The 8,731-nt window shown below is 56.5% G+C and overlaps 1 long non-coding RNA gene across 1 annotated transcript; it reads right to left on the bottom strand.

Moving 5' to 3' along the window:
- Positions 1-3,338: 3,338 nt before the first annotated feature.
- On the bottom strand, positions 3,339-4,787 carry LOC132387168 (uncharacterized). Its single transcript, XR_009509790.1, has 2 exons — positions 4,685-4,787; positions 3,339-3,914 (listed from the first exon to the last, which is right to left on the bottom strand). It is a non-coding gene; the product is annotated as an uncharacterized LOC132387168 (long non-coding RNA).
- Positions 4,788-8,731: the final 3,944 nt, after the last annotated feature.

Here is an 8,731-nt window from a genome sequence, read left to right as displayed (position 1 = left end):
GGCCAGATCTGCCAGGATATGATTGTCCTGACTGACCAGGTGGCCGACCCCTGCTCCTGTACTCTCCGTTGTTGTGTAAGGGGAGCGGGGGGTGGGACATAGAAAGGGAGGGAGGGGGCTTCAGAAGGGACGGACCAGGAGGCGAAGCAGAGAAATGATCAGCCGATCAGATCTTGGGCCGGCAGTGGAGACCTCCGCCAAAACCGTCACCATTAAACCCTTCCCCACTTCCCCAGGCATCCCACGAATCCCCTCCGCACATGCAACTCCGCCCTCCCCGTGGGATGATCACCAGCCCCAGAAAGAGGCAAAACACAGAGTCAATTGAATCAATGCAATTTTATTTATGCGAAATGTCTGCAGTCGAACATCCACCGCGCTCGGGGCTCCGGCGAGCTGAAAGAATGCGGGTGGGGGCGAGGTATCGCGACCACTGGGACCCCATTGACCTTTGGGTGAGGGTGATCAGGGAGAGGGGAGTGGATGTTCGGAGGGGCCACTGATGTGTAATCTACCCATCAGCCCTCCGATGGGGGGGGGTGGGTCGGGGAGTGGGCTTTCGGCCGGAGCACAGGAAGATCCAAGTGAGCTGATATTGAACCACCTGGCGGGAGTGGGGGTCCTGGTATTCCCCGGTGTTACCGGCCGACAGCACGGTCGAGCGGTGTGGCCGGGATGTGGGAGAAGGGGGCGGTGGTGGAGGGGTTGCCGCTGGTGGGCGATCCGTGGCGGTTAGAAGCAGAGCGAGGTCGGTGCGAGTGCGGTGTCCCTCACTCCCTCCAGACGAGGGGAACCCAGGTGATCGTTCCTCATGTTGTTTTCCGCCTGCGCGACAAGAAACGGACCACCACAAGGCGAGTCGTAGATTTCAACGTGGAGATAATTGTGGGTGAATCCAGTATCGACCTGTTCAGGGGAAAGGGGGAGGAAAGACGGTGACAGACGGAGCTACTGTCGCCCATCCACACCACCCTCCCCCACGTCCTCCACCCTCCCTCGTCCCCACAGTCACCCATTCCGCCAGGACACCTCGCTCCATCTTTGTCAACCCTTCCCTCCCGTAAACATTTCGGCACCTTCGTTATCTCCTCCTATCCTATTTCTCCGTAGCCTGTCCGTCGCAACCTCCCTCCCCTACACGCATCCCCGTCTCCATTGCCTCCAAACTCCCCGACGCCCCTCACACTGCGACAACCACTTCGTTCGGGATACGGCTCCCGGTCTTCGTCAACTCGTCCCCTCATTACACACGATACACGTTCGTCACTCACTCCCATGTACCCGTCTCCCTCTACGTCAGCCCTTCTTTCCCCCTGTACCGCTCCACATTTTCATCAAGCCCTCCCTCCTCTACACACGTTGGCGTGTTCGTCACTCACTCCCATGCACCCCTCCAAATCTACGTCACCCCGCACCCCGATACCATTTCCCGTCTTCGTTCACCCCTCCCCGTACACCCCATCGCAACTTGGTCTCAATTCTCCCCCCCCACCGATAGCCCTTCTCGAATCCGAGATTCTTCCTCCCCCTACTCACCACCCTGTCTTCGTCACTCTTTCCCCCTCTACGCACCTCCACGCCTCCATCGCGCGCGTCCTACCACTACAACACTCCCCGTCTCCGTCAGTTCCTCCTCCCCCTACACTCTCCCAAGAGTGTGACGCTCCGCTCCGGAGACATTACCTTGACCAGATACATGGTGCCAATCACCTCCGACACACGAAATTCTATCGGCTCAAAGCTAGTCACTTTCTGACTGCAATTCTTCTCCACTGCAGGCCTCACCTGGAAGGGCAGAAAATCTCTCAGAGCCTCCGAAAAGGATTGCTAAACCACCGGAGTGGGACAAGGCAGAAGCCCCGTATTATCTGACCGTCTCCGCCTAACTCCTCCACTATACTTTGTCCAATACATCTCTCCTCTCCACTCCACCCCCCTCTGTCCTGCGCTCTCTTGTCCTTTCTCACCCTCGCTTTCCAGATCTTTCGTTCCCCATCTCCCTTTTCTCCCCTCCTCTCCCATCTGACGCCTCTCCTCTCTACCCTCACTCTTTCAACTCTACAAGACTCATTTTGTTCTTCACACCATGATCTCTCTCTCCTTCATCAGCTCTACCATCTTTCTCGCCCCTTTTCTCTCGTCATTCTCCGCCCTTCATTCTGTCGCGCTGTCCTTCCCTCCCTCTTGCTGTCTCTCCCGGACTCACTCACTCTCTCCCGTCGCTCTCCCTCCCTCTCTACCCTCTCCACCACATCGCCCTCTCCGCCATCCTTCCTTCCCTCCATACTGTCTCCATACCTCCATTCTTTTTCTCTCGCACTTTTCTCTTCTCTCCTCCCTTAGCCGTAGTCGCTCACTTCGTTCCTCACTCACCGCTTCTCCCCTCTCCCCGAGTCCTGTCTCTACTCCATTATTTCTGGCAATCTCTTTCCACCCTTCGTATCCACCGTTTATCTTGCCCCGTCTCAGACCTGTGTCTCTCCCCCTTCACTCCCACTTCCTCTCTCTCTCTCTCTCTCTCTCTCTCTCTCTCTCTCTCTCTCTCTCTCTCTCTCTCTCTCTCGTCCCCCCCCCCTCGGACCTCTCCCATTGAAAAGGTGTCCCCCCTCCCCACAGAACTGCCGCTCCCTGGAATTACCTGCAATGTGTGTTTACTCTCCCCTTCCTCTCAGCTTGAACTAGTCTGGCCATTCTCCTCGGACCTCTCCCATTGAAAAGGTGTCTCCCCGCCCCCAGAGAACTGCCGACCACTGGAATTAACTTTTGTTTCGAAGCAAAATTAATCCCACGGGTCAAAGTCCGTTAAAACCGATTTCATCCTTTTTCCGAATTATGACTTGTTAAGCGTCTGGTCATCTCTCATTCTTCTCGGTGTTAACCTGGCAAGATTACGTGGGGAGCGCCAGTACTAATGGGACTCGTTCCGACAACAATCAGTCTATACCGGTGAGAGGGAAATCACTACACAGAGCCCTCTAGGCTCAGGACAGGGAGCTGGGGCTGACTCCACGGCCAGATCTGCCAGGATATGATTGTCCTGACTGACCAGGTGGCCGACCCCTGCTCCTGTACTCTCCGTTGTTGTGTTAAGGGGAGCGGGGGGTGGGGACATAGAAAGGGAGGAGGGGGCTTCAGAAGGGACGGACCAGGAGGCGAAGCAGAGAAATGATCAGCCGATCAGATCTTGGGCCGGCAGGTGGTGACCTCCGCCAAAACCGTCACCATTAAACCCTTCCCCACTTCCCCAGGCATCCCACGAATCCCCTCCGCACATGCAACCTCCCGCCCTCCCCGTGGGATGATCACCAGCCCCAGAAAGAGGCAAAACACAGAGTCAATTGAATCAATGCAATTTTATTTATGCGAAATGTCTGCAGTCGAACATCCACCGCGCTCGGGGCTCCGGCGAGCTGAAAGAATGCGGGTGGGGGCGAGGTATCGGGACCACTGGGACCCCATTGACCTTTGGGTGGGGGTGATCAGGGAGAGGGGAGTGGATGCTTGGAGGGGCCACTGATGTGTAATCTACCCCTCAGCCCTCCGATGGGGGGTCGGTCGGGGAGTGGGCTTTCGGCCGGAGCACAGGAAGATCCAAGTGAGCTGATATTGAACCACCTGGCGGGAGTGGGGGTCCTGGTATTCCCCGGTGTTACAGGCCGACAGCACGGTCGAGCGGTGTGGCCGGGATGTGGAGAAGGGGGCGGTGGTGGAGGGGTTGCCGCTGGTGGGCGATTCGTGGCGGTTAGAAGCAGAGCGAGGTCGGTGCGAGTGCGGTGTCCTCACTCCCTCCAGACGAGGGGAACCAGGTGATCGTTCCTCATGTTGTTTTCCGCCTGCGCGACCAGAAACGGACCACCACAAGGCGAGTCGTAGATTTCAACGTGGAGATAATTGTGGGTGAATCCAGTATCGACCTGTTCAGGGGAAAGGGGAGGAAAGACGGTGACAGACGGAGGTACTGTCGCCCATCCACACCACCCTCCCCCACATCCTCCACCCTCCCTCGTCCCCACAGTCAACCCATTCCGCCAGGACACCTCGCTCCATCTTTGTCAACCCCTTCCTCCCGTATACATTTCGGCACCTTCGTTATCTCCTCCTATCCTATTTCTCCGTAGCGTGTCCGTCGCAACCTCCCTCCCCTACAACGCATCCCCGTCTCCATTGCCTCCAAACTCCCCGACGCCCTCACACTGCGACAACCACTTCGTTCGGGATACGGCTCCCGGTCTCCGTCAACTCGTCCCCTCATTACACACGATACACGTTCGTCACTCACTCCCATGTACCCGTCTCCCTCTACGTCAGCCCTTCTTTCCCCTGTACCGCTCCACATTTTCATCAAGCCCTCCCTCCTCTACACACGTTGGCGTGTTCGTCACTCACTCCCATGCACCCCTCCAAATCTACGTCACCCCGCACCCCGATACCATTTCCCGTCTTCGTTCACCCGTCCGTACACCCCATCGCAACTTGATCTCAATCCCACCCCCCGAATAGCCCTTCTCGAATCCGAGATTTCTTCCTCCCCTACTCACCACCCTGTCTTCGTCACTCTTTCCCCCTCTAGGCACCTCCACGCCTCATCGCGCCCGTCCTACCACTACAACACTCCCCGTCTCCGTCAGTTCCTCCTCCCCCTACACTCTCCCAAGACCGTGACGCTCCGCTCCGGAGACATTACCTTGACCAGATACATGGTGCCAATCACCTCCGACACACGATACTCTATCGGCTCAAAGCTAGTCGCTTCTGACTGCAATTCTTCTCCACTGCAGGCCTCACCTGGGAAGGCAGAAAATCTCTCAGAGCCTCCGAAAAGGATTGCTAAACCACCGGAGTGGGACAAGGCAGAAGCCCCGTATTATCTGACCGTCTCCGCCTAACTCCTCCACTATACTTTGTCCAATACATCTCTCCTCTCCACTCCACCCCCTCTGTCCTGCGCTCTCTTGTCCTTTCTCACCCTCGCTTTCCAGATCTTTCGTTCCCCATCTCCCTTTGCTCCCCTCCCTCTCTCCATCTGTCGCCTCTCCTCACTACCCTCATTCTTTCAACTCTACCTCAAGACTCATTTTGTTCTTCACACCATGATCTCTCTCTCTCTCTCTCCTTCATCAGCTCTACCATCTTTCTCGCCCCTTTTCTCTCGTCATTCTCCGCCCTTCATTCTGTCGCGCTGTCCTTCCCTCCCTCTTGCTGTCTCTCCCGGACTCACTCACTCTCTCCCGTCGCTCTCCCTCCCTCTCTACCCACTCCACCACATCGCCCTCTCCGCCATCCTTCCTTCCCTCCATACTGTCTCCATACCTCCATTCTTTTTCTCTCGCACTTTTCTCTCTTCTCTCCTCCCTTAGCCGTAGTCGCTCACTTCGTCCTCACTCACCGCTTCTCCCCTCTCCCCGAGTCCTGTCTCTACTCCATTATTTCTGGCAATCTCTTTCACCCCTTCGTATCCACCGTTTATCTTGCCCCGTCTCAGACCTGTGTCTCTCCCCCCTTCACTCCCACTTCCTCTCTCTCTCTCTCTCTCTCTCTCTCTCTCTCTCCTCTCTCTCTCTCTCTCTCTCTCTCTCTCTCTCTCTCTCTCGTCCCCCCCCCTCGGACCTCTCCATTGAAAAGGTGTCCCCCCTCCCCACAGAAACTGCCGCTCCCTGGAATTACCTGCAATGTGTGTTTACTCTCCCCTTCCTCTCAGCTTGAACTAGTCTGGCCATTCTCCTCGGGACCTCTCCCATTGAAAAGGTGTCTCCCCGCCCCCAGAGAACTGCCGACCACTGGAATTAACTTTTGTTTCGAAGCAAAATTAATCCCACGGTCAAAGTCCGTTAAAACCGATTTCATCCTTTTTCCGAATTATGACTTGTTAAGCGTCTGGTCATCTCTCATTCTTCTCGGTGTTAACCTGGCAAGATTACGTGGGGAGCGCCAGTACTAATGGGACTCGTTCCGACAACAATCAGTCTATACGGTGAGAGGGAAATCACTACACAGAGCCCTCTAGGCTCAGGACAGGGAGCTGGGGCTGACTCCACGGCCAGATCTGCCAGGATTATGATTGTCCTGACTGACCAGGTGGCCGACCCCTGCTCCTGTACTCTCCGTTGTTGTGTAAGGGGAGCGGGGGGTGGGACATAGAAAGGGAGGGAGGGGGCTTCAGAAGGGACGGACCAGGAGGCGAAGCAGAGAAATGATCAGCCGATCAGATCTTGGGCCGGCAGGTGGTGACCTCCGCCAAAACCGTCACCATTAAACCCTTCCCCACTTCCCCAGGCATCCCACGAATCCCCTCCGCACATGCAACTCCGCCCTCCCCCGTGGGATGATCACCAGCCCCAGAAAGAGGCAAAACACAGAGTCAATTGAATCAATGCAATTTTATTTATGCGAAATGTCTGCAGTCGAACATCCACCGCGCTCGGGGCTCCGGCGAGCTGAAAGAATGCGGGTGGGGGCGAGGTATCGGGACCACTGGGACCCCATTGACCTTTGGGTGGGGGTGATCAGGGAGAGGGGAGTGGATGCTTGGAGGGGCCACTGATGTGTAATCTACCCCTCAGCCCTCCGATGGGGGGTCGGTCGGGGAGTGGGCTTTCGGCCGGAGCACAGGAAGATCCAAGTGAGCTGATATTGAACCACCTGGCGGGAGTGGGGGTCCTGGTATTCCCCGGTGTTACAGGCCGACAGCACGGTCGAGCGGTGTGGCCGGGATGTGGGAGAAGGGGGCGGTGGTGGAGGGGTTTGCCGCTGGTGGGCGATTCGTGGCGGTTAGAAGCAGAGCGAGGTCGGTGCGAGTGCGGTGTCCTCACTCCCTCCAGACGAGGGGAACCAGGTGATCGTTCCTCATGTTGTTTTCCGCCTGCGCGACCAGAAACGGCCCACCACAAGGCGAGTCGTAGATTTCAACGTGGAGATAATTGTGGGTGAATCCAGTATCGACCTGTTCAGGGGAAAGGGGAGGAAAGACGGTGACAGACGGAGGTACTGTCGCCCATCCACACCACCCTCCCCCACATCCTCCACCCTCCCTCGTCCCCACAGTCACCCATTCCGCCAGGGACACCTCGCTCCATCTTTGTCAACCCCTTCCTCCCGTATACATTTCGGCACCTTCGTTATCTCCTCCTATCCTATTTCTCCGTAGCGTGTCCGTCGCAACCTCCCTCCCCTACACGCATCCCCGTCTCCATTGCCTCCAAACTCCCCGACGCCCTCACACTGCGACAACCACTTCGTTCGTGGATACGGCTCCCGGTCTCCGTCAACTCGTCCCCTCATTACACACGATACACGTTCGTCACTCACTCCCATGTACCCGTCTCCCTCTACGTCAGCCCTTCTTTCCCCTGTACCGCTCCACATTTTCATCAAGCCCTCCCTCCTCTACACACGTTGGCGTGTTCGTCACTCACTCCCCATGCACCCCTCCAAATCTACGTCACCCCGCACCCCGATACCATTTCCCGTCTTCGTTCACACCGTCCGTACACCCCATCGCAACTTGATCTCAATCCACCCCCCGAATAGCCCTTCTCGAATCCGAGATTTCTTCCTCCCCCTACTCACCACCCTGTCTTCGTCACTCTTTCCCCCTCTAGGCACCTCCACGCCTCCATCGCGCCCGTCCTACCACTACAACACTCCCCGTCTCCGTCAGTTCCTCCTCCCCCTACACTCTCCCAAGACCGTGACGCTCCGCTCCGGAGACATTACCTTGACCAGATACATGGTGCCAATCACCTCCGACACACGATACTCTATCGGCTCAAAGCTAGTCGCTTTCTGACTGCAATTCTTCTCCACTGCAGGCCTCACCTGGGAAGGGCAGAAAATCTCTCAGAGCCTCCGAAAAGGATTGCTAAACCACCGGAGTGGGACAAGGCAGAAGCCCCGTATTATCTGACCGTCTCCGCCTAACTCCTCCACTATACTTTGTCCAATACATCTCTCTCCTCTCCACTCCACCCCCTCTGTCCTGCGCTCTCTTGTCCTTTCTCACCCTCGCTTTCCAGATCTTTCGTTCCCCATCTCCCTTTGCTCCCCTCCTCTCTCCATCTGTCGCCTCTCCTCACTACCCTCACTCTTTCAACTCTACCTCAAGACTCATTTTGTTCTTCACACCATGATCTCTCTCTCTCTCTCTCCTTCATCAGCTCTACCATCTTTCTCGCCCCTTTTCTCTCGTCATTCTCCGCCCTTCATTCTGTCGCGCTGTCCTTCCCTCCCTCTTGCTGTCTCTCCCGGACTCACTCACTCTCTCCCGTCGCTCTCCCTCCCTCTCTACCCTCTCCACCACATCGCCCTCTCCGCCATCCTTCCTTCCCTCCATACTGTCTCTATACCTCCATTCTTTTTCTCTCGCACTTTTCTCTCTTCTCTCCTCCCTTAGCCGTAGTCGCTCACTTCGTCCTCACTCACCGCTTCTCCCCTCTCCCGAGTCCTGTCTCTACTCCATTATTTCTGTCAAGCTCTTTCACCCTTCGTACCCACCGTTTATCTCGCCCCGTCTCCCATCTCTCTCTCTCTCTCTCTCTCTCTCTCTCTCTCTCTCTCTCTCTCTCTCTCTGTCTCTCTCTCTCTCTCTCTCTCTCTCTCTCTCTCTCTCTCTCTCTCTCTCTCTCTCTCTCTCTCTCTCTCTCTCTCTCTCTCTCTCTCTCTCTCTCCATGCCCCTGACTAACCCACCAGTCTTTCCCTTGTCTCTCCCGTGACTCTCTCTGGCCCTACCCTCTC

The sequence above is a fragment of the Hypanus sabinus genome, unplaced genomic scaffold, assembly GCF_030144855.1.
Source record: "Hypanus sabinus isolate sHypSab1 unplaced genomic scaffold, sHypSab1.hap1 scaffold_1585, whole genome shotgun sequence".
Classification (NCBI taxonomy): Eukaryota; Metazoa; Chordata; class Chondrichthyes; order Myliobatiformes; family Dasyatidae; genus Hypanus; species Hypanus sabinus.
This window is presented reverse-complemented; position numbering and strand designations above follow the sequence as displayed.